This window comes from Schistocerca nitens, chromosome 9 (assembly GCF_023898315.1).
Source record: "Schistocerca nitens isolate TAMUIC-IGC-003100 chromosome 9, iqSchNite1.1, whole genome shotgun sequence".
NCBI lineage: Eukaryota > Metazoa > Arthropoda > Insecta > Orthoptera > Acrididae > Schistocerca > Schistocerca nitens.
The window spans coordinates 448,517,095-448,535,805 of NC_064622.1; positions in this window are offsets into that span (position 1 = coordinate 448,517,095).

Below are 18,711 nucleotides of genomic sequence, written 5' to 3' on the forward strand. Positions count from 1 at the left end.
CTCCCCCAAAGTCCACCAAGCCACAGAAAGCTACTGTGCAGCAGCAACAGCGGGTCAAATCCCGTGGTAAACCATCTGACCATGCGGATGTTGTTTTACGCGAGGCTTCATCTGACTCTTCCCCAGAGTTGATGGAGTACGATGTATGTGTGGGGCAATCATCTCGTCCCACGCCTGCCCCTCCACCTGCTGCGGTCTCCCCACCCCGTCGGAGAGACAGGATGAAGGTGCTACCCCCAAGATAGATGGCTCCCATACTCCAGTGGAACTTGCAAGGGTTCAGGACGCATGTGGAGGAACTTCGTCTACTTTCTCAGGGTAGACCACTGTGTCTCTGTCTCCAGGAGACGTATTTCCATCCATCATACTCCCCTGAGATACGAGGCTATACACTCCATAAAAAGGACGACCTGAGTGGAGAGAGAGCTAGAGGAGGCGTAGGTATTTTCGTCAGGACGGACTACCATTCCTCGCCTCTCTCACTTACGACGACTCTACAGGCCGTCGCTGTGTCCGTGCACGTGCATCATCCATTGACTGTATGCTCACTTTACTTGCCCCCACATGATGCTCTTGATGAAGCGGCCCTCACCGACCTTCTTACACAGCTCCCCCAGCCCTTCATTATTTGTGGTGATTTTAATGCCCACAATGTGCTTTGGGGCTCTGCAATTACCTGCCCCAGGGGTATAGCAATTGAGAGGCTTCTCCTGTCATCCTGTGCCTACTTGCTCAATGGAGGACAGACTACTCATTTCTGCACGGCGACTGACTCGTTCTCTGCCATAGATCTCTCGTTTTGCTCTCCAGCTCTTGCCGCTAGTGCTCACTGGGAAGTGGTCGCTGACTTGCACGGCAGTGATCATTTCCCAATCTGGATTCACCTGCCAGATGGCGTGGGCCCCGAAAGGAGACCACCACGATGGGTGCTCAGTGGAGCTGACTGGACACTTTACAGCCAGTTGGCCCAATTCGAACACTGTGCGAATGTTGAGGTGTGGGTGGATCATATTACCAAAACAGTCCACCACGCCGCTGCAGCATCCATTCCACAGTCCACAGTCCACAGGCCACCGGAAAAGGCCACCTGTGCCTTGGTGGAGTGACGAATGCCGCTCTGCAATCAGGACCAGGCGTGCGGCCCTGCGGCGGTTCAAGTGTCGGCCGACTGCTGAGAATCTTGCAGCCTTTCGGGTGGCGAGGGCGAGATGTCGCCGCATTATTCGTGAGAGCAAGAAGAGGTCGTGGCAAAAGTTCCTGAACACCATTACTCGTTCCACCAAAAGTTCCATTGTGTGGGAGACCATTAGGAGAATTTCTGGCAGAGGAGGGAGGTGCCCCATAGCTGCTGTAATGAATAACGGCACTCTCCACACCGATCCGCGAGACATTGCCCAGACTATGGCAGCATATTTTGCGACAGTTACTGCCACAACCAGTCAGGATCCAGGTTTCCAGCGCCATAGAGCGGTTGCTGAGAGGTGTAGTCTGAACTTCCAGCCCACCTCTCATGAAGTTTACAACTGCCCTTTTTCTATGTGGGAACTGGATTCTGCATTGTCTGGAGCTCGTGACACTTCCCCTGGTCACGACAGGATCCATTACAGTATGCTATGGCACCTCACAATGCGCAACAAAGAAATCCTCCTCGCACTTTTTAATGCCATTTGGGAGTCGGGTCACTTTCCTGACGCGTGGCGTGAGGCAGTTTTAATCCCTTTTTTAAAACCTGGGAAAGACCGCACGAGCGCAAGTAGCTACCGTAGTATTGCCCTCACTAGTTGCATAGGGAAGACCTTGGAGCGGATGGTCAACCGCCGCCTTGTCTGGATGTTAGAATCCCGGCAACTCCTTAGTCGCTTTCAGTGTGGGTTCAGGAGGTTTCGTTCCACCTTCGATAACGTTGCCCTCTTGGAGGCGGCTATACAACAAGCTTTCCTACGCCGTCATCACCTTATAGGTGTATTTTTCGACATCGAGAAGGCCTACGATACCACTTGGAGGCGTCTCATCCTGGAGCAGCTTCACGAATGGGGTTTTCGTGGTTGTCTTCCTCTTTTTATTCAGTCTTTCCTCTCGCCACGATATTTTAGATACCGAATTGGTGACGTCCTGTCTGATCGATTTGAGCAGGAGAATGGTGTCCCTCAGGGTAGCGTTTTAAGTGTGACTCTCTTTGCCATCGCTATTAATAGCATTACGTCCATAGTGAAAAGTCCTGTCCAGTGTTCTTTGTTTGTGGATGATTTCTCTTTGTTCTGCTCTTCTTCAAGCCTTGCAACGACAACTCGTCAGTTGCAACTTACGATTAGGCGTTTGGATGACTGGGCGCTGAAGAGTGGATTTCAGTTTTCCACCGAGAAGTCTGTATGTGTTCTTTTTAACCGTTCTCGTTCGATTTTCACCTTTCCTGAGTTGCGCTTGAGGGACACTATTCTGTCTTTTAAAGACACGGTGAGATTTCTGGGGCTCATTTTTGACTCGAGGCTCACGTGGTTACCTCATCTTAAAGACCTGAAACGGCGGTCGCTTCAGGCTTTAAGTATTTTAAAATGTCTTAGCCACAGTACATGGGGAGCTGACAGGACTTGTCTGCTCCAGTTTTACAGGGCGTTTGTGCGATCTCGGCTCGATTATGGGTGCACGGTGTATGGGTCTGCGAGGCCTTCTTACTTAAAGATTTTGGACGTTGTCCACCATGAAGGGCTTCGGTTGGCCACTGGGGCATTCCAAACTAGCCCCATACCAAGCCTCTGTGCAGAGGCTGGTGAACCGCCACTTCATATGCGGCGACAGCTACTTACGGTCCGCCAGGCGTATAAAACTTTGTCCACACCATACACCCCTGCATACCATACCGTTGCTCAGCCTCCTCTGGCACGGTTATTTCATAACCGGCAACGTGCGACGCAGCCCTATGGGATTCGCGCACAGGATTGCCTCGCTGCAATGTCTATGGCTGGTCTTCGTGTTTTACGTCGCGGTTGGAGCAGATCTCCACCTTGGCTCCTCCGAAGACCCAAACTTATTTTAGATTTGACTCGTTTTAAGAAGGATGGCACGCCAGATTTTACATTCCAGTCACTGTTTTTTAACATTTTAGATGTGCATCACGGTTTCACTGTCGTTTATACTGATGGCTCCAAACAGGAGACTTCCCTTGGCTGTTCTGTGGTGTTCCCTGATCATGTTACCCGGATTCGCCTCCCTGCTGAATATACCGTTTTCGCAGCGGAGCTCCACGCGATCCTGACGGCACTGGAGCAGATGAATCGTGTTCGGGGCGATCGATTTCTTCTCTGCTCAGATTCTCTTAGTGCCTTACAATCGCTGCAGAACCTATACCCGACTGAGGAGATGGTCCAGTTGATACATGACCAACTGTACTTGCTCCAACGGCGGGGTAAAGAGGTATCCTTCTGCTGGGTGCCTGGTCATGTCGGCATTTGGGGCAATGAACAGGCTGATCGGGCTGCCAAGGAGGCCTGCAGAGAGCAGGATGTGGTCCAGTGTCCTATCCCCTTGCAGTCAGTCATCGCTGCACTCCACAGGAAGTGCATGGAGTTGTGGGAGGACGAATGGCTGGCGGTGACGGCCAATAAACTGCGGTCGGTAAAGTCAACCACTCGGCCGTGGCGTTCCTCCTGCCGGTTGCTCAGGCGGGAAGAGGTGGCCCTCACACGTCTTCGGATCGGGCACTGTCCTCTGACGCATAGCTATTTATTACGGCGGGAGGCTCCTCAGTTTTGTGCTGCCTGTGGTGTGCACATCTCTGTCCGGCACATTTTAACGGACTGCATTTTATATCGTGATGCAAGGGCAGAAGCACAAGTTGATGGGGATCTGCCTTGTGTTTTAGCTAACGATGAGACGTGTGTGTCTAGGGTTTTTAAGTTTTGTGATGTGTCTGGACTCTGGCCTAAACTTTTAGGCTGGCGGTTTTAGTGTATTGCAGAGTGGCTGACTCCTCCCTTTTTTTTCCTTGCGGTCAGCCAGCCACTTCCATCTGCTACATTGTTTTAGCTCCCTCTCTCAAATTCTTCCTGTGTTGTCCATGTTTTACTGCTGACGCCCTGCTTCATCCCACGCTTCGGTGTGGGTGAGCACATATTTTCCAATTATTATTCCCCGTGTTTTATGTTCCGTTTCATGTAAATGTTCTAAACTTTTTTTCTTGACACGCGTCTCACTAGGATACTGAACGGGTGCTGAAGACCTTGCTGTCGTGCGCCCACAAAACCCCTCTACTACTACTACTACTACTACTAGTTCATTTTCCACATCCGAACTTTGAGAGAGTGACCTTCATAATACTGATAGAATTTGTTTGACACATCACTCATGTGTGGGATGTTGAGACGAGCGATCGAGCCCCCTGCGGGTTCGGGGGTTAGAATAGGCCCGCGGTATTCCTGCCTGTCGTAAGAGGCGACTAAAAGGAGTCTCACATGTTTCGGCCTTATGTGATGGTCCCCTCATGGGTTTGCCCTCCACCTTTCTAAATTATTCCGAAGAGCGAGCCAATTGGGGAAGGGCGCCTTACATGGTGCACTGTATCCGTCGTGCAATTCGACCTTTAGCCGGCTTTCTCGTCGTTGCAATGGTGTCCCGCTCGTTTTCGATCTCTTGAGCGATTACCACGCTGCACTCTGCAGTGTTTCTTTTAACTGCGACGACGACCTTGGACAGTTTTGCACCTAAGATCCAGCACGGTAGCCAGTCCGTTGTGGTGGGGCCGCCATGTACCCTCTTGGTTGTAGCCCCCTGACAACACAGGGATCGCTCTACTGATGCCTGCGCCGTTAACTCCCCACGTATGCCAAGGAGTAGATGCCCATCTCCTTGGGGCATCAGGACTCCCGGCAATGGCCGTCCTGCCAGGTGGCTATTGCTGCGGCTGGGTGGCGCCCGTGGGGAGGGCCCTTGGTCGGAGTAGGTGGCATCAGGGCGGATGACCCGCAATGAAGCGTGGTACATCGTCTCTCGCTGGTGGGCCTCCACCAGCAGTCTCTAAGCGATCGAGGTCTAACCTCAACGGGAAGAAATTTGATCCGAGATCGTTTCCCTCCCTAGCTACTCCATGGGAGGAACGTCTTGCTACAACAGGCAGTGGAGAATATTCACCCCGATACCTCGTGTGTACGCGGGTTGATGGAGAATCTTTTATGTCAACCAAGCCCCAGTTTTTTGTGGAGCATTTAGAGGACAAGTTCGGGGAGGTGGAGGGCTTGTCAAAGATGCGCTCTGGTTCTGTGCTCATCACAACGGCATCCTCTGCCCAGTCACGGAGGTTGCTAAATTGTGACAAGTTGGGGGATCTTTCCGTTAGCATCACGCCGCATAAGAGTCTCAACATGGTCCAGGGTATTATATTCCACAGGGATCTTCTTCTGCAGTCCGACGATGAATTACGCGCCAACCTCGAACGACGAGGTGTTCACTTCGTCCGGCGCGTCCATCGGGGTCCGAGGGATAATCAGGTAGCCACCGGTGCCTTCATCTTGGCCTTTGAGGGTGATGTATTACCCGAAAAGGTTAAGGTGATGGTTTACCGTTGTGATGTGAAGCCATATATCCCTCCTCCGATGCGGTGTTTTAAATGCTGGAAGTTCGGGCACATGTCATCTCGCTGTACTTCCAGCATCACGTGTCGGGATTGTGGACGTCCTTCGCATCCTGATACTCCATGTGCCCCGCCTCCTATCTGTGTTAACTGCGGAGAACACCATTCCCCCTGCTCGCCGGACTGTCGGATCTTCCAGAAGGAAAGGAAGATAATGGAATATAAGACCCTGGACCGCCTGACCTACACCGAGGCAAGGCGGAAATATGAGCGGCTACATCCTGTACCCATGACGACTACCTATGCCGCTGCTGCGACACCAGTTCGATCTCAGCTCTGCCAGAATTCACCGGCCCCCTTGGTTGTGGGGGGCACTTCACTCCCTGTTGCTCCTGCTCCATCTACTTCAGGAGCAACACCTCCCCAACCACCGGGGACATCTGTTCCCCGTTCACAGCCGGAGAAGCGTGGGCCTTCTTCGGCTCCTCTCGCCCGGAAGGGGTCCCTTGGGGCCCTCCCATCCCAGGCTTTGCCCAGTGCCAAAGCGGACACCCGCAAGTTTGCCAAACAACCACCGGTCGCTGGTCGTAGGGCGTCGCGGTCGTCTTCAGTCCCTGAGACTGACCCAGTGGCGCCCTCCCAGCCAGAACCACCAAAGGCACAGCGAGCAAAGCAGTCGAAGAAAAAGGCTCCCAAGAATCCTGAAATTGCCGTGGCACCTGTCCCACCGCAACCTTCTCCCTCTGCGTCCGAAGATGAGGTGGAGATTCTGGCATCCGCTGAGGACCTGGCTCTTGCCAGTCCCTCGAATGCAATGGATGGCCGTAGTGCAGGTGGTGATTCAGTAGCAGCAGGGGCCCCGGAGGCGTAATCTGCCTCCCCAGTCCCTTCACGCCTTTCCCATCCATGGCCAATACCATCCTCCAGTGGAACTGCAGCGGTTTCTTCCACCATCTAGCTGAGCTCCGCCAGCTTATCAGCCTTCATCCTTTCCTTTGCATTGCTCTGCAGGAAACTTGGTTTCCAGCAATGCGAACCCCCGCCCTCCGTGGCTATCGGGGTTATTTTAAGAACCGGGCAACTTATGAAAGGGTGTCTGGTGGCGTCTGCATATATGTCCTTCACACTCTGCACAGCGAGTCTGTCCCTCTCCAGACGCCTTTAGAGGCTGTCGCTGTACGCGTGTGGACGCCACAGGCTATTACCGTCTGCAGTATCTACCTTCCACCGGATGGTGCTGTCTCGCAGCATGTCCTGGCTGCTCTGATAACCCAACTGCCGCCACCTTTCATGTTGTTGGGCGATTTCAATGCCCACAACCCTCTATGGGGTGGGACTGTCTCCGATGGCCGCGGTCGTGCCGTGGAGCATTTATTGGCTCAGCTCGACCTTAGCCTCTTGAACACCGGTGCTCCCACACATTTCAGTGTGGCCCATGGCTCGTTCTCCGCCATCGATCTCTCTCTTTGCACCCCCGGACTTGTCCCATCCCTCCACTGGAGGGTGCATCCTGACCTGTGTGGCAGTGACCATTTTCCCATCTATTTGTCACTGCCCCAGTGTCATTCTTCTGGGCGTCTGCCACGCTGGGCCCTCCACAGAGCTGACTGGCCGCGTTTTACTTCCGCGGCAACCGTTGAGTGTCCCCCGCAGGGTGACATTGACGAGGTGGTCCGTGTCTTCACCACGTCCATCATTTCGGCAGCCGAGGCTGCCATCCCCCGCTCTTCTGGGCTCCCTCGGAGGAAGGCTGTACCCTGGTGGTCGCCGGAGATTGCTGAGGCTATTCGCGACCGTAGGCGGGCCCTCCAGCGTCATAGGCGGCACCCGTCTCTCGAGACCCTCATCGCCTTTAAGAGGCTACGTGCCTTCGCCCGACGTCTGATTACACGGCGTAAGCAAGAGTGCTGGGAGCAGTATGTCTCATCGTTGGGCTCCCGTGTCTCCCCCTCGCTGGTGTGGTCCCGGATACGGCGGATTTATGGACACCAGACCACTTTCGGTGTCCCTGGGATCTCCTTGGACGGCGCTGTATGCACGGACGCTGCCGCCATTGCTGAACGGCTTGCCGCGCACTTTGCTCAGAGCTCTGCGACTGCATCTTATCCCCCCGCCTTTCGCTCTCTAAAGGAGCGAGCCGAGCGGACGCCGCTCTCATTTCACACGCGTCGTTCTGAAACATACAATGCCCCTTTCAGCGAGAGGGAATTCCTCGCTGCTCTCGCCGATTGCCCTGATACAGCACCAGGCCCAGACTGCATCCACGCGCAGATGCTGAAGCATCTCTCCAGGGACTCCCAGAGACACATTCTCGCGATATTTAATCGCATTTGGAGCGAAGGTGTGTTCCCGTCGCAGTGGCGAGAGGGTGTTATTGTCCCCATCTTGAAGCCCGGTGCGGACCCACTGGCGGTGGACAGCTATCGTCCCATTACCCTCACCAACGTTTTGTGCAAATTGCTCGAACGTATGGTGGGGCGGCGTTTGTGTTGGGTCCTTGAGTCGCGCGGTCTCCTCACTCCATCCCAGGGTGGCTTCCGTCGGGGCCGGTCTGCAGTGGACAATTTGGTGCGGCTGGAATCAGCTGTCCGTACGGCCTTTGCCCGACGTCAGCATCTCGTTGCTGTATTTTTCGATCTGCGGAAAGCGTATGACACCACATGGAGGCATCACATCCTCGCCACGTTGCATGAGTGGGGTCTTCGTGGTCAGCTCCCGGCTTTTCTTCAAAGCTTTTTATTGCGCCGCTCTTTCCGGGTGCAAGTCGGTGCCACCTCTAGTTCCTCTTATATACAGGAAAATGGGGTCCCGCAGGGCTCAGTGTTGAGCGTCTCCTTATTTCTGGTGGCTATTAATGGTCTGGCTGCAGCAGTGGGGTCGTCGGTGTCTCCTTCTTTGTATGCCGACGACTTCTGCATCTCATTTAGCTCCACGACTACGGGAGTCGCCGAGCGCCAGCTGCAAGTCGCCATTCGCAAGGCAGCATCGTGGGCTCTGACTCACGGTTTCCAGTTCTCTGCAGCCAAGACTCGAGTTATGCACTTCTGCAGGCGTCGGACGGTCCACCCTCATCCTGACCTTTACCTCGACGGCCACCTGCTCGAGGTGGTGGACACTTGCCGCTTCTTGGGACTCGTGTTTGATGCCCGGCTCACATGGGTTCCTCATATTACTCAGCTGAAGCAAAAATGCTGGCGGCACCTCAACGCCCTCCGCTGCCTTAGCCACACGTCTTGGGGTGCAGATCGCTGCACGCTGCTGCGGTTGTACAGAGCCCTTGTGCAGTCCCGGCTTGATTATGGGAGCCTGGCCTATGGGTCTGCGTCCCCCTCAGTGTTGAAGTTGTTAGACCCCGTACACCACTGTGGGGTTAGGCTTGCCACTGGCGCTTTTCGCACCAGCCCCGTGGATAGTCTACTGGTGGAGGCCGGGGTTCCCCCGCTGCGGATTCGCCGCCATCGTCTGCTCGTCGACTATGCTGTCCACGTTCATTGCTCGCCAGATCATCCCAATCGTCGCCTGCTTTTCCCTGCTATGGTCCTCCATCTGCCCGAACGGCGACCTAGGTCTGGGCTTTCCATAGCTGTCCGTGTCCAGTCCCTGCTGTCAGACCTGGGGTCATTCCCTCTTCTGCCTCCCTTCCGGGTCTGTACACCTACGCCTCCCTGGTGTTTGTCCCGGCCGTCCGTCCGTCTGGATTTGGCACAGGGACCTAAGGACTCGGTTCCGCCTGTGGTCCTCCGTCGCCGTTTTCTTGCGCTCCTCGAATCATTTCCGGGCTGTGAGCCTGTCTACACGGATGGTTCCCTGGTTGATGGTCGCACTGCCTACGCTTTTGCTCACGCTGCCCATGTTGAGCAACGCTCCTTGCCGGCTGGCTGCAGTATTTTTACTGCAGAGCTGGTGGCAATCATGCGCGCTCTTGAGCATCTGCGTTTCTGCTCAGGTGGGTCCATCGTCATCTGCAGTGACTCCCTGAGCAGCCTTCAGGCCATCGACCGCTGCTATCCCTCCTCTCCTCTGGTGTCCTCCATACAGGAGTCTGTTTCCGCCATTGCCCGTTCTGGTCGTTCGGTGGTCTTGGTTTGGACGCCCGGTCATGTTGGCATCCCAGGGAACGAACGTGTCGACAGGCTGGCTAAAGGGGCGATCGACGCCCCGGCTTTGGAGGTCGGCCTTACGGCTCGCGACCAGCAGATGGTGTTGCGCCGTAAGCTGATTGGGATGTGGGCTGCTGAGTGGCGTGGCATGACAGCCCCGAATAAACTGCGGGCTGTCAAGGAGACGACCGCCGTGTGGCGTTCCTCCCTGCGGGCTTCTCGCAGGGACTCGGTGGTCCTGTGTCGGCTGCGCATCGGCCATACGTACCTGACGCACGGCCATCTCTTGCGTCAGGAGGATCCCCCCCTGTGTCAGTGTGGGTCCCGGCTGACGGTCGGCCACATTTTGCTGGAGTGTCCTCGACTGCGCACACTCCGGCAATCTTTTAATCTCCCGGGCACTTTGGCTTTGGTTTTATCTGACGATGCCTCCATGGCTGATAACGTTTTAAATTTTATCCGTGGTAGTCCGTTTTATGGTTCGATTTAGGGAGGTCCTGCACCTTCCCATTCTGTGTCTTTTGTCCTCGCGTCTCTTTACATTTGTTACTGTTTTGGTGTATAGTCTGCTGGTTGACTCTTTCCCTTTTTTTTGTGTCGCGGTCAGTCAACCAGTTTCCAGACATCTTCTTTTCTTCTGTTTGTTAGTGTCTGGTGTTTGTCTGTCCTCTTCTTGTCTGTTGTGTTCTTGTAGTGCCTGGGGGGAGTCTCCTTCCCTCTCGGGTTTTACCTGCTTCGTGACCCTGTCTTGCCTGTTTTTTGGAATGGGGGACTGATGACCTTAGCTGTTTAGTCCCCCTTAAACATCCCAACAACCAACCAACCAACCAACCCTGTCCTTCGTGGATACAGGGGTTATTACTGCAACCGTAGCACCTACAATTGTGTGTCAGGTGGTGCCCGCGTGTATGTCCTTACCTCTGTATATAGTGCTCCTGTGCCCCTTCAAACATCATTGGAAGCTGTGGCTGTACGTGTAAGGACTACCCTGGACATAACCGTCTGCAGTGTCTATCTCCCTCCAGGTGGTACAGTCTCCCTGACCGACTTGGCTGCACTTGTCGCCCAACTCCCCACGCCTTTTCTTCTCCTGGGGGATTTTAACGCCCACAATCCCCTGTGGGGTGGAACGAAGGTTACTGGCCGAGGCAGAGAGGTCGAGAATCTCATCTCCCAACTCGACCTCTGCCTCTTAAACACTGGCGCTGCCACACATTTCAGTGTGGCGCATGGCACGTTCTCGGCCATCGATCTGTCGTTGTGCAGCCCAGGGCTTGTACCATCGGTCCACTGGAGAGTCCATGACGACTTGTGTGGTAGTGACCATTTTCCGATCTTCCTTTCACTACCACAGTGTCGCTCCCTTGCACGCTCGCCTAGATGGGCATTTAGCAAGGCAAACTGGGACACGTTCTCCTCTGCTGCCACTGTTGAATCTCTCCCCCATGGTACCATCGATGTGGCGGTTGAGACACTGACTGCAGCGATTGTTTCCGCTGCGGAACGTACCATTCCTCGTTCGTTAGGGTGCCCCCGGCGAAAGACAGTGCCTTGGTGGTCTCCAGAGGTCGCTGACGCCATTAAAGAACGTCGACGGGCTCTTCAGCGACATAAGCGGCACCCGTCTTTGGAGAACCTCATTGTCTTCAAACGTCTCCGTGCACTGGCACGGCGGCTCATCAAGAGGCGGAAACAGGAGTGCTGGGAGAGGTACGTTTCCACCATTGGTTCCCGTACTTCACCCTCCCAGGTGTGGATGAAGATTCGGCGCCTCTTTGGATTGCAGCACTCTACAGGTGTCGCAGGGCTTATCATCAACGGGGCGGTATCCACCGATGCCGATGCAATCGCCGAGCATTTCGCTCAGCACTATGTTCGGGCCTCTGCGTCGGGGAATTACCCGCCCGCGTTTCGCGCGCTCAAACGCCGAGAGGAAGGCAAACGGCTTTCCTTTGCTTCTCGCCACCCTGAGGCGTATAACGCCCCATTTAGTTTGTGGGAACTCCAGAGCGCCCTGGCACAGTGCCCTGCTACAGCCTCTGGGCCGGATGGCATCCACAATCAGATGCTCAAACACCTTTCCCCGGACTGTCAGCAGTGTGTTCTTGCCCTCTTCAACCGCATGTGGGGCGATGGTGTCTTTCCGTCGCAGTGGCGGGAGAGTACCGTCATTCCGGTGCTGAAGCCTGGTAAGGACCCGCTTCATGTAGATAGCTATCGGCCCATCAGCTTGACAAATACTCTGTGCAAGCTATTGGAACGTATGGTGAGTCGTCGGCTGTGTTGGCTGCTCGAGTCTCGGGGTCTTCTGGCTCCATGCCAGAGCGGCTTCCGTCAGGGCCGTTCTGCCGCCGATACTTTGGTCTTTCTTGAGTCTGCAATCCGCACTGCTTTTTCCAGGCGCCAACACCTCGTCTCCGTCTTTTTCGATCTCTCCCGAGCATATGACACGACGTGGCGGCACCATATTCTCGCCACATTGCACGGGTGGGGTCTCCGGGGCTCTCTCCCCATTTTTATTCAGAATTTTTTATCTGTTCGGACATTCCGCGTTTTAATTGGCACATCCCATAGTTCGCTTCATATCCAGGAGAACGGAGTTCCACAGGGCTCTGTATTGAGCGTGCCCCTTTTCCTTGTGGCCATTAATGGCCTTGCAGCAGCAGTAGGGTCGTCTGTCTCACCCACGTTATATGCTGACGATTTCTGCATCTTTTTCAGCTCCTCCACCATTGGTGTTGCAGAACGTCGGTTGCAGGGAGCCATACGCAAGGCGCAGGCGTGGGCCCTAGCCCATGGGTTTCAGTTTTCCCCTGCGAAGACTTGTGTTATGCACTTTTGTCGGCGTCGAACTGTCCATCCCCACCCTGAGCTCTATCTTCAGGATGCCATGCTCAGGGTTGTTGACACTTACCGTTTTCTGGGATTGCTGTTCGATGCCCGGCTTACTTGGCTTCCACATATTCGTCAGCTCAAGCGTCAGTGCTGGCAGCATCTGAATGCCCTCCGCTGCCTCAGCAACACCACTTGGGGTGCAGATCGTAACACGCTGCTGCAGCTCTACAAAGCCCTTGTGCTGTCCCGGCTTGATTATGGGAGTGTGGCGTATGGCTCAGCGTCGCCCTCCGCGTTGCAACTGCTGGACCCCATTCACCACTGTGGGGTTCGACAGGCGACAGGGGCATTCCGCACCAGTCCTGTCAATAGCCTACTTGCTGAGGCTGGGGTTCCTCCGCTCCACATTCGACGTCTACAACTCTTAGCCAACTATGCTGCCCACGTCCGTTGTTCTCCCCGTCACCCTAACTACCGTCTCCTTTTCGCCGATGCGGCAGTCCATATTCCACGCCGGCGGCCGCGATCAGGCCACGCAATTGGGATCCGTGTTCGGTCACTCCTTAGTGAACTCGAGTCTTTGCCTCTTCCATCTGCTTTTCAGGTCCGCCCACATACACCACCTTGGTGTCTTCGTCGGCCGCAGCTTCGGCTGGAACTTTCCCGATGGCCAAAAGATTCAGTTCCTCCTGCAGTCTTGCGCCGCCAATTCTTTGCTCTCCTTGGCGCATTCCATGACTCGGAGGTTCTCTATACCGATGGCTCGATGGTTGATGGCCGTGTGGGGGTACGCTTATGCTCATGCGGACTATGTAGACCAGCGCTCCTTGCCGGAAGGCTGCAGTGTTTACACCTCAGAGCTAACAGCCATTTTTCGTGCCCTTGAGCATATTCGTACCAGCACTGGCGAGTCTTTTGTCATTTGCAGTGACTCACTCAGTAGTCTCCAGGCTCTTGACCAGTGCTACCCACGCCATCCCATTGTTGTTGCCATCCAGGAGTCCGTTCATGGTCTTGAACAGCGTGGACGTTCAGTGGTGTTCATATGGACCCCGGGACACGTTGGGATAGCGGGAAACGAACACGCCGACAAGTTAGCTAAAGAAGCCACCCGCAAACTGCCGTTGGAGATCGGCCTCCCGGCAACTGATCTCCGCTCGGTGTTATGCCGTCGGGTCCTTGGGATGTGGGCAGACGAATGGCGCACTCTGTCTGCCCCCAACAAGTTGCGGCAGGTCAAGGAGACAACGACTGTGTGGGGTTCCTCAATGCGGGCCTCTCGCAGGGATTCTGTTGTTCTGTGTAGGCTCCGCATTGGCCACTCTTGGCTGACGCATGGTCATCTGCTGCGTCGAGAGGACCCCCCTCATTGTCGCTGTGGTGCAAATATGACGGTGGCCCACATATTGTTGGACTGTCCTCTTTTAACCGCCATCAGGCGATCTTTTAACCTCCTGGGTGATTTAACATCTCTTTTGGGTGATGATGTCTCTATGGCAGATCGTGTTTTCAGTTTTATTCGAGCAAGTGGCTTTTATAGGTCCCTCTAATTTTATTGCGTCACCCTCTTGTGTACTGTATCTTTTACTTCGTTTTGTGTTTTAATTTGACTCCACCCTAATCTTTTAGGCTGGTGGTTTTAACGTGTTGCAGAGTGGCTGGCTCATCCTATTATTTTCGTGATCAGCCAGCCACAGTCCTCTGCTGTGCAGTTTTAATTCCTTCTGCCTTTCTTCTCTATGTTGTTTTTGTTGCTGTGCTCCGTTTTCCATGGTTCTTTATTATTGACCTTGGGGATTTTCTTCCCCTGGGATTTTTATCTTCTGCTTCGAATGCTTATGGATGGTTTCCCTGTGCTCTGTGTGTTTGTGAAACAAGGGACCGATGACCTTTGTAGTTTGGTCCCTTTCATCCTCAAACCCACCAACCAACCAACCATATGTAATCCGACATATATGTATTTGCTTCGGATACGCGATTTCGAAAGGCGACTGATAAGGATTTACAATGCTTATGTCCTTAGCAACACTCTAGAATTACCCCCTCCCCCCCCTGCGGGTTCGGGGGTAAGAATAGGCCCGCGGTATTCCTGCCTGTCGTAAGAGGCGACTAAAAGGAGTCTCAAACGTTTTGGCCTTAAAGTGATGGTCCCCCAAGGGGTTTGACCACTACGTTCCAAAATTTTCTGTTAGTGCGTACCATTTGGGGAAGGACGCCTTACGTGATGTATTATATATCCATCTTGCCCTAACATCAGGCACCTTCGTTATTGTCATGGAGTTGGACTTCCACCGAGCTTCCGGCCACATCAGCTGCAGTGTGTTCCGAGTAGCATACATTCCCTCCATTGTCCCCCCAGGGGCTCAGCATTCATTTGCTGGGTACGGGCTTGGCGACCCCGGGGTTCCTGAGCTGGGGACTGGTAAGCGCCGCCAGTCCCCTGTCACCGTAAGCTCTGAGCATACTTCAGCGACCACCGTGTGGCGCGGCGGTGGAACGTTGTGTGTCTCAGGGAATGGGGATCTTGGCTTGACCGCCCGGATCGCGAGGACGGAATAAACCTCTCTAAAAAACCCCTCAATCTCAAGGTGTGCTGCGCGCCGATGAGATGCATGGCTGTTGAGGTGGAACAGTCGTTAGCGGGCAACCTCTGGGGAGCCTGCCGCACCTCAGTTGTATAAGGCTTACCTAGGCACGCGGGGCTCTGTCTAGGTGGACTCCTAGTTCCCTAGCTGCTCGTGGGACCGAGATGGAACCCTCGAAGTTTTCTTCTTCTCCTCCCAGCGGAAAGGGTGGGCCGCTGGTAGGTTCTAACACCCAATCTCACAAGAGGGCTCGTGTAGCCAGTCCTCCTGATTCAGGTAGTAACAGAATGCATGCTGCTTCGCAGAATGTGTTTCTTATAATTAAAAGAAAAGATGGGAGTTTCGAAAAAGTTTCGCCATTTTACATCCAGAAAGGCTTAGAAGGTATTGCTGGTACATTAAAATCTGTAAAGCGCTTGCGAAATGGCACCTTGTTGGTTGAAACATCTAGCTTCCAGCAAGTCCAGAACCTTCAGAAGGCACAATTTCTTGGGGAGTTTGCGATTGAGACTGAATTTCACAACACCTTGAACTACAGCAAGGGTGTTGTGACTTGCAGAGATCTCGTTGATATTCCCCTAGACGAACTGAAGGCTGAATGGTCCCGGGAAGGAATTGTCGACGTGCAACACGTTATGAAACGGGTGGATGGTGCTCTCCTGCAATCTGACTCGTTCATCCTTACGTTTAACAGCACCAAATTGCCCGAGCATGTGAAGGCAGGTTTCCTGCGTCTCAGTGTACGGCCTTATTACCCCAACCCCATGCGGTGTTTTAAATGCCAACGCTTTGGACACACTACTCTCGGCTGTAAAGGGGAAGCCACTTGTGGGAACTGTGGTAAAGCTGCCCATGAGGGAGTTGGTTGCTCCTCTCCTCCCAAGTGTGTCAACTGCTCTGGGGATCACCCTGTGTGGAGTAGGGAATGTAGAGTTTTCCTTGAGGAACGGAAGATCCAGGAACTTAAAACCACCAAACGCATCCCGTACGGTGAGGCAAAGAAAATTTACAAGTCCCTGCAGCCGCCCACGTTCGCTGCTTCCTTTTCTTCCGTTCTGAAACAGCCAGTCTTGAAAACTGATGCCGCTACACAAACGGAGGTTGCTACTGTCAGCACTAGCACCTGCGTTTGTCAATGTACGTGTGCTGCTGCTGTTCCTGTGACGCCTGCTGCTCCTCCCCGGCCTTCTGACCAGGCCGTGGTAGGTGACGTCCTGGAACTTCCTGCCCCTTCCCAGGTCCAATCTTGTGCAATGCCCAGCGCTGCTACACCCCCTACTGCTTCTGAGGTTTTGGCTCCACTGCCACCTCAGGCCCGAAAATCGAAGCCCAAACCAAAGGTGAAGACTCGACCGCTAAAGGAGACTGAAGTTCTACAGTCTGCTGATGTTGACGTCATTCTTTCTGACGTCTCTCTCGACTCCTCTTCAGAGGCGATGGAGGTTGATGTCAGACTGGGGCAATCATCTCGCCCCAAACCTGAGCCTCCACCTGTTGTGGGCTCTCCTCCCCGACAGAAAGTGAGAATGAAGGTACTCCCACCCTGATCAATGGCTCCCATTATACAGTGGAACATGAATGGATTCCGGGCACATGTGGAGGAACTGCACCTCCTAGCACGGCAACGCCCCCTGTGCTTGTGTTTACAGGAAACACATCTAAAACAATCTGATGCTCCTGTACTCAGGGGCTATACGTTGTATCGTAAAGATGACCTGACTGGAGACAGAGCCAAAGGCGGAGTCGCCGTGTTTGTCAATAATGACCACCACTCCTCTGCTCTCCCCCTGGATACTGACCTGCAAGCAGTTGCAGTTGAAATTCATTCCCGTCGAAGGCTTACTGTTTGCTCCCTTTATTTACCCCCTCTGGATGCAATGACCTTAGACGCTCTCACCGGTCTTATCGACCAACTCCCCCGCCCCTTTCTCCTCCTGGGAGACTTCAATGCCCATCATGTGCTGTGGGGCTCCACTTCTCTTTGCACTCGAGGTCGAATTTTGGAGAGCCTCCTAACATCTCAAGTGTTGTGCATCCTCAACACAGGTACTCCAACTCATTTCTCTGCTGCTACTGGGTCATTCTCAGCCATTGACCTATCTTTCTGCTCTCCCGCCCTCACCGACTCTGTTCACTGGGAGGTCATTGACGACCTTCATTCCAGCGATCACTTCCCCATCCGCCTTCATCTCCTGGATGGTGTATTGCTGGAGCAGAGGCCGCCATCGTGGATGATTGGCAGGGCTCACTGGCCTCTGTTCACTCGATTGGCTGTCTTTGAACGCCACAACAGCGTACAGGAATGGGTGGATCACATCACACTTGTGATCCATCATGCTGCTGACCTGTCCATACCACAGTCTTCTGGCCCTCCTAAGCGGCGCCTTGTGCCTTGGTGGACGGAAGAGTGCCGTTCAGCCATCCGGGACAGGCGTGCGGCTCTTCGCCGATTTAAATGCCGCCCAACAGCAGTCAATCTTACCGCCTTTCGCATCGCGAGAGCCAGGGCACGCCGTGTCATTAAAGAGAGCAAGAAAAGGTCATGGCAGGAGTTCCTGGACTCCATAAACCGTTCCACTTGTTCCACAAAAGTATGGGAAGCCATCCGGAGGATTTCCGGTAAACGCAGCCGTCTACCAATAGCTGCAGTCCTGAACCAGGGATGCCTCCAAACGACACCCAGCGCCATTGCTCAGACGCTGGCAGAGCATTTTGCACAAAGTACTGCCACTGCAACCCAGGATCCAGCATTTCGTCGCTACCGTGCGACTGTCGAACGAGCGAAGTTGGACTTTCGGTCGAACAGTTCTGAGGCCTACAACTCCCCTTTCTCCATGTGGGAACTTGAATCGGCACTTACTGCGACTTCTGACACTGCCCCAGGTTACGACCGCATCCGGTACTCCATGCTTCGCCATCTGCCAGCGGTGTCGAAGGAAATCCTCCTCGAATGTTTTAATCTCATATGGCAGACAGGAGTGTTCCCCACCTCGTGGAGGGAGGCAATCCTCATCCCTCTCCTCAAACCAGGAAAGGACCGCACATGTCCCAGTAGTTATCGTAGTATCGCCTTGACAAGCTGTGTCGGAAAGACCCTGGAACGGATGGTTAACCGTCGTCTGGTCTGGCTGCTAGAGACCAGGCAGCTCCTTAGCCGCTTTCAGTGTGGATTCCGAAAATTTCGGTCCACAGTCGACAACCTGACACTCCTCGAGGCGGCTATTCAGCAGGCTTTCCTCCGTCAGCATCACTGTATCGGTATCTTCTTTGATATCAGTAAGGCATATGATACTGCTTGGAGACACTGTATTCTTGCACAACTGCATCAATGGGGCTTTCGTGGCCGCCTCCCCATTTTCATTCGGTCTTTCCTGTCTCAGCGGTTTTTTCGGACCCGCGTTGGTAACACGCTGTCTGATCGCTTTGAGCAAGAGAACGGTGTCCCCCAGGGCAGTGTTTTAAGCGTTACCCTCTTTGTCATAGCCATCAACAGTATAACGTCTACAGTGAGGAGTCCAGTACAGTGCTCCTTGTTTGTGGACGACTTTGCTGTTTTCTGTTCCTCCTCTAGTGTTGCATCCGCGAGCCGTCAATTGCAACTAACAGTGCGGCGGTTAGAGGAGTGGGC